The sequence below is a fragment of the Lissotriton vulgaris genome, chromosome 9, assembly GCF_964263255.1.
Source record: "Lissotriton vulgaris chromosome 9, aLisVul1.2, whole genome shotgun sequence".
In the NCBI taxonomy this organism is placed as follows: domain Eukaryota; kingdom Metazoa; phylum Chordata; class Amphibia; order Caudata; family Salamandridae; genus Lissotriton; species Lissotriton vulgaris.
The window spans coordinates 929,588,795-929,594,386 of NC_141697.1; the positions used below are offsets into that span (position 1 = coordinate 929,588,795).

General features: G+C 49.3%; 1 pseudogene; it reads left to right on the forward strand.

Moving 5' to 3' along the window:
* Positions 1–3,406: 3,406 nt before the first annotated feature.
* LOC147692547 (28S ribosomal RNA) lies at positions 3,407–4,193 on the forward strand (annotated as a pseudogene; the record flags this gene model as incomplete).
* Between the last annotated feature and the right edge of the window lie 1,399 nt (positions 4,194–5,592).

A 5,592-nucleotide genomic window follows, 5' to 3' on the forward strand; every position in this document is an offset into this window, starting at 1 on the left:
GTCTGCAGCCCCAGTGCTCTCCCTTATTTCCAAACGGTTCGCAATCCGGCAAACCTCCACGCCAGTCATCCCCCCTGACGCTCTCACTTACACAAGCCACAATCCTGTGGGTATCCACTCTGGTAATCCTCCCCAGCGTTCTCACTAACGCCGTATATCAACGACAACCACATTCCTATGAACACCTTCAGATATATGTCTCTTCACTAAGGGTCTGCTACTACAATAATATTATGGGATAGCCGAATTACTTAGTGTCAACAATTCCCTAGCTCAAGGGCTCCCTGTTCTCTCTATTTATTCAGACTAGGAGAAAAAGGTTACCTATGCTTTGGAACAGAAGACGCTGTTTACAGGATTATGGGAGGGTGTACTAACTTGGTCCCTTAGTTGCAGGTCTCCTCTCTCCCTCACTATTACTTACCTGATCAGGGGTAGCATCTGTTCAAACAGTAATACCTACCAGGAAAGGAGATTACCCTCACTGTATGGGGACAAAGATATACACACTATGTGATTGAGTTATTCCTTGATTTAAGCGCTCCTACTCCCTTCTGATCCATCAGTGGCTCAACGGCAACTGGCTAGAAGCTAAGATAGCTTTATCATAAAAAAACTCATACACACTAATTCACTAATTAATGGGGAAGTTTATTGTAACAATAATACACATATACAAAACTATGGGGTCTCTATAACTAGCAGTAACTTTAACACCCCGCTGAAAGAAAAGGATTAGACATACAATTTATAACACACCGCTGAAAGGGAAAAGATTAGACATACAATAGCCTAGGGAATAAGAACAAGATTAAGATGCAAGTGTAAAGTAAACTAATGTGATGAAATGGATATCACCTGATTAGTGTGAAGTCTTGTTCTAGCTGTCATCTGGGTTCCTCTCTCGTCTGTGCCTTGGCTCATCTCAGACTCTCTCTCTCTCCTGCACTCTTGGATACACCTCTGCGCTGATCACTTTGCACTGGACTCCTCTCCCCCACGAACTGTCTCCACCTTCCAGCTTCAATCTAAAGGTTCCTGCCGCTCTAATGCTTTTCATTCCACTAGCTTGTTCACTCTGTCTCTGCGCCAATGTCCAATTAACTCCATCTGCTCCCACAGGTTAGTCCACGATCTCTCCTCCGTCTCTTCTAAAAGGCATTACTTCAGACTCCAGCTATTCACACCTCCTCCTGATAAGTAACTGCTTCTGACTGCTTCCTTCAGTTCCAGCTCACTATTCAACTCGGCTCTCTCCAGCTTGAACCCTCTCTCTCTGCCAACTCCACTCGACTGCTTACCACTCCTCCACCTCAACACGACTGACTGGCTCCGCCACCTCCACTCGACTCACTGGCTCCGCCTCTGCACTTCACTGATATAGAATGCTGTTTCCTCATGGAAAGTTCCAGCCAGCAGCTTCCTCCCACCAATCCCATGCACCAGGCTCCTTGCGCTAGACGCTCCCACAGTGACCAGTCTGCTTGTTTCGTCTAGAGACCTGAGCCCGGGAACAATTCCTGATTAGATTCAGCTCTGGCCGGTTCTCTCCGGTTCGCTTAGGGCGAACAACAGTTTTAACTATAAACGTTACCTTTACTCTAAAAAGCCTCTCAGCTCCCTCAAGATGGAGTCCCTCTAGCTCTAGGCCTGTAGGCCTGAAAGGGATGAAATGCCCCTTAGCTCTGCCAGAATACCTACATAAACCATACCAATGTGTCAAGTATGTCAAAGCCAATAGGCAATAGACAGGTTAGAGTCAAGAATAAGGGATCTATCATCATATTAAGCAGCTATCCTCTTCTAGGTCTGGAAGAAAGGGCTTAAAAGGGCCAACACAGGCTAAGAATACCTATCCTAGATGTGAGCAAGACTAAGATCTATATCACTGCTAAATAGAGCCAAAAACTCTGCCATTACAGATGTTAACATAAAACCAAACTCTCTGATCAACGGAGCAAGTTCGGAGACATAGACATTGAATAACGAAGGACTCAGCGAGCTGCTCTGCGGAACTCCGCATGGCAGCAGATAGGGAGCCAAATTGAACCCATTGAAAGACACTGTTGATCTCCTCTCCTGCAAAAAGGAAGCTAGCAGTGCCAGTGCCATCCACACCCAAGGTTTTTAATCGGTGAAGCAGGAGAGTATGGTCAACAGTGTCAAACGCGGCGGAGAGATGGAGGAGAATCAATGCGGCAGTGCCTCCTCCATCACTAGGGGAAGAAATGGTGCATTTGCTACATGTAGGTATTATAATGATGTTTGCAAAACAATTTCTCATATTTCAGGCGCATGTCCTAAAACTAAGGACATTAGGATAAAAAGACATAACAAAATTTTGGAATGGCACATTGATAGAGCAAAAAGGTGTGGTTGGATGGCATATAGGGAACCTCCTGTTAAGAATAATCAAGGTGAACTATGAAAACCAGATGGAGTGTCTACCAAAAATGGTACAGCTGTAGTGATTGATGTGTCAATTTGTATGAAAACTCACAGAATTCCCTTGAATTAGCGTTTGAGAGTAAAGTGAAATACTATCAGGATCCGTCACAGCAAATCAAAGATCTCACAAAATGCAACACTGCAAAATTTCATGGCTTTATCGTTGGATGTCGTGGTGATTGGCCTCAATGTAATGATGTTGTTCTGGCTGATTTAGTTGTGCAAATGTCATTCCCATTCAGGAAAAATGTTTGCCTGACTACTTTAATGGACACTCTTAAAATGTGCCAAGTATTCATGGACAATTGAGTATCAAGCTTATACTGAGATGTACACTTTCTTACAGCACACGTCACCCCTATAAAGCATATTGTTTTAACATATAGGTTTATAGTGGACACAAGATTTAGTATAGAAGTGAATTAATTTTATAGATTAATTTTTAGAATTTTATAGATGTGCTTTTTCTAGTTAGATGTGCAATTTATAGATGTGTATTTTTTTATAATTGTGTGCTTATAACAATTTAGATATAGTTGTGTACATCATACTTATTGGCATGTCTTGAATGATGAATAGGTCTCAAATAATCGCATACACATAATTATCACCCATTGATTATTGATGTCCTCCTAATCATATTTTAATTTCTCAGGACTGTTCGTAGACAATTTTAAATTGTTGGAATACTATCTCTGGCCTATACGTGATCCTAGTTCCAGTGAGGACAGCGTTCAGTGTGGCTGTACTCCGGAGCGAAAGAATGTTGCATTGTTGGAAGCAAAACCGAATTGACGCTGATGGGCTGCATAATAACCCAGAATGAGCCACCGCGAGGTGGTACAGAAATAGCCAAATGCCTTGTCATCTAATTAGTGACACACATGAATGGATGAAGGAGATTCCCACTGTCCCTACCCACTATCTAACGAGACCACAGCCAAGGGAATGAGCTTGGCAGAATCAGCTGGGAAAGAAGTCCCAGTTGAGCTTGACTCTAGTCTGGCACTCTGAAGAGAAATGAGAGGTGTAGGATAAGTGGGAGGCCCTCGGGCCGCCAGTGAAATAGCACTACTCTTATAGTTTTTTCACTGACATGGTGAGGCGGGAGGAAAGCCCAGTGGGGCTCTCGCTTCTGGCTCCAAGTGCCTGGCATCTGCCGGGCGTGACCCGCTCCAGGGACAGTGGCAGGTGGGGAATTTTACTGGGGCGGTACACCTGTCAAACGATAACGCAGGTCTTCTAAGGTGAGCTCAGGGAGGACAGAAACCTCCAGCGGAGCAGAAGGGCAAAAGCTTGCTTGATCTCGATTTTTAGTATGAATAGACAGTGAAAGCGGGGCCTCACGATCCTTCTGACTTTTTGGGTTTCAAGCAGGAGGTGTCACAAAAGTTACCACAAGGATAACTGGCTTGTGGCGGCCAAGCGTTCAAAGCGACGTTGCTTTATGATCCTTTGATGTCAGCTCTTCCTATCATTGTGAAGCAGAATTCACCAAGAGTTGGACTGTTCACCCACATAAAGGGAACGTGAGCTGTGTTTATACCATCATAAGACAGGTTAGTTTTACCCTACTGATGATGTGTTGTTGCAATAGTAATCCTACTTAGTACGAGAGGAATCACAGGTTCAGACATTTGGTGTATGTGCTTGGCTGAGGAGCCAATGGAGCAAAGCTACCATCTGTGGGATTATGACTCAACGCCTCTAAGTAAGAATCCCCCCTGAACCGTAACAATGCCGCAGTGCTGTGGAGCCTAGGTTGGCCTGGGATAGCCGGCTTCACTCGGGGCCGTTGCATAGAGCTGCTCGCTTGGGGACAGGAGCAAAGACGGCCACCATCCCTTGCGGGTCAACAGGGTGACCAGATGGCCGCCCTTCCCATTGCTTCTGCACAAGTGGATTAGGGAGGCGAGCAGCCCCTGGGAAGGAGCCTCCAGAGGAGCGCCTGGCCACCCTCGCTGTTGTCTGGACTGCAAGGGTGACTGGGTACGGCACCCTCCCAGGCCATCTGGTCACCTGGCTGCACGACCAGATGGCCCTGCAGGTTGGGCGACCAGATGGCCCTGCTGGCCAGGAAACCTGATGGCCGGCATACCGGACGTTCCGGGCTGCCTCTAACTTTTATCCTTCCCCAGGGTTCTGTAAGCCTCCACTACTTGGGGCTTTTTAGTCAAGAAAAATGGGCTCTCTCTGGCCTGGCTAGGGTTGGAAGCTGGGACTGGGACTGGGCCCAGGGCTTGAGCTCTGTCCGGCGGGCCCCAGGGTGCGGGGGTCCCCCATCCTGCAAGCCAGCCGAGGGTCCGGAAGCTGGGAACAGGGATTCATCAGGGCCCTGGTAGGCTCTCCCCGGCCTGGCTAGGATTGGAAGCTGGGCCCGGGGCTTAAACTTCATCCGGCGGGCCCCTGGATGTGGGAGCCCCCGTCCTGCAGGCCAGCCGAGGGTCGGGGCGCTGGGGTCCGTCGGGGCCTGTGGAGGCTCTCCTTGGCCTGGCTGGGGTTCAGAAGCTGGTACTGGGCCCGGGGCTTGATCTCCATCCGGTGGGCAACGGGGTGCGGGAGCCCCCAGTCCTGCAAGCCAGCCGAGGGTCCGGGCCGTTGAGACGGGGTCCATCGGGGCAAGGAAGGCTCTCCCCAGCCTGGCTAGTGTTCTGAAGCTGGGTACAGACCCTGGGCATGAGCTCCGTCTGGTGGGCCCCAGGGTGCGGGAGCCCCTCCAACCTGCAAACAAGCCAAGGGTCCAGGTGCTGGGGACAGGGGTCCATCAGGGCCCAGGGAGGCTCCCCCCGGCCTGGCTAAGGGTTCGGAAGCTGGGACCGGGCCCGGGGCTTGAGCTCCATCTGGCGGGCCCCGGGTGTGGGAGCCCCCCTGTCCTAGAAGCCAGCCGAGGGTTTGGGCACTGGGGATAGGGGGGGGTCTATCGGGCCTGGGGAGGCTCACCCCAGCCTGGCTAGGGTTCGGAAGCTGAGCCCACCAAGGGTAGGCAGGATCCCTTCCGTTAAGGCGACGGTCAGGCAGTGGATTTGTCGAGCCTTGGAGTATAATCCCAGCTCTGAGACACTTTGGCAGTTAGCGTGAGAAAAGGTAGCAGCATGCTGTTCTTTCCTAATACTACCGCTGCCGTATCTCTATTTCCATAGGACT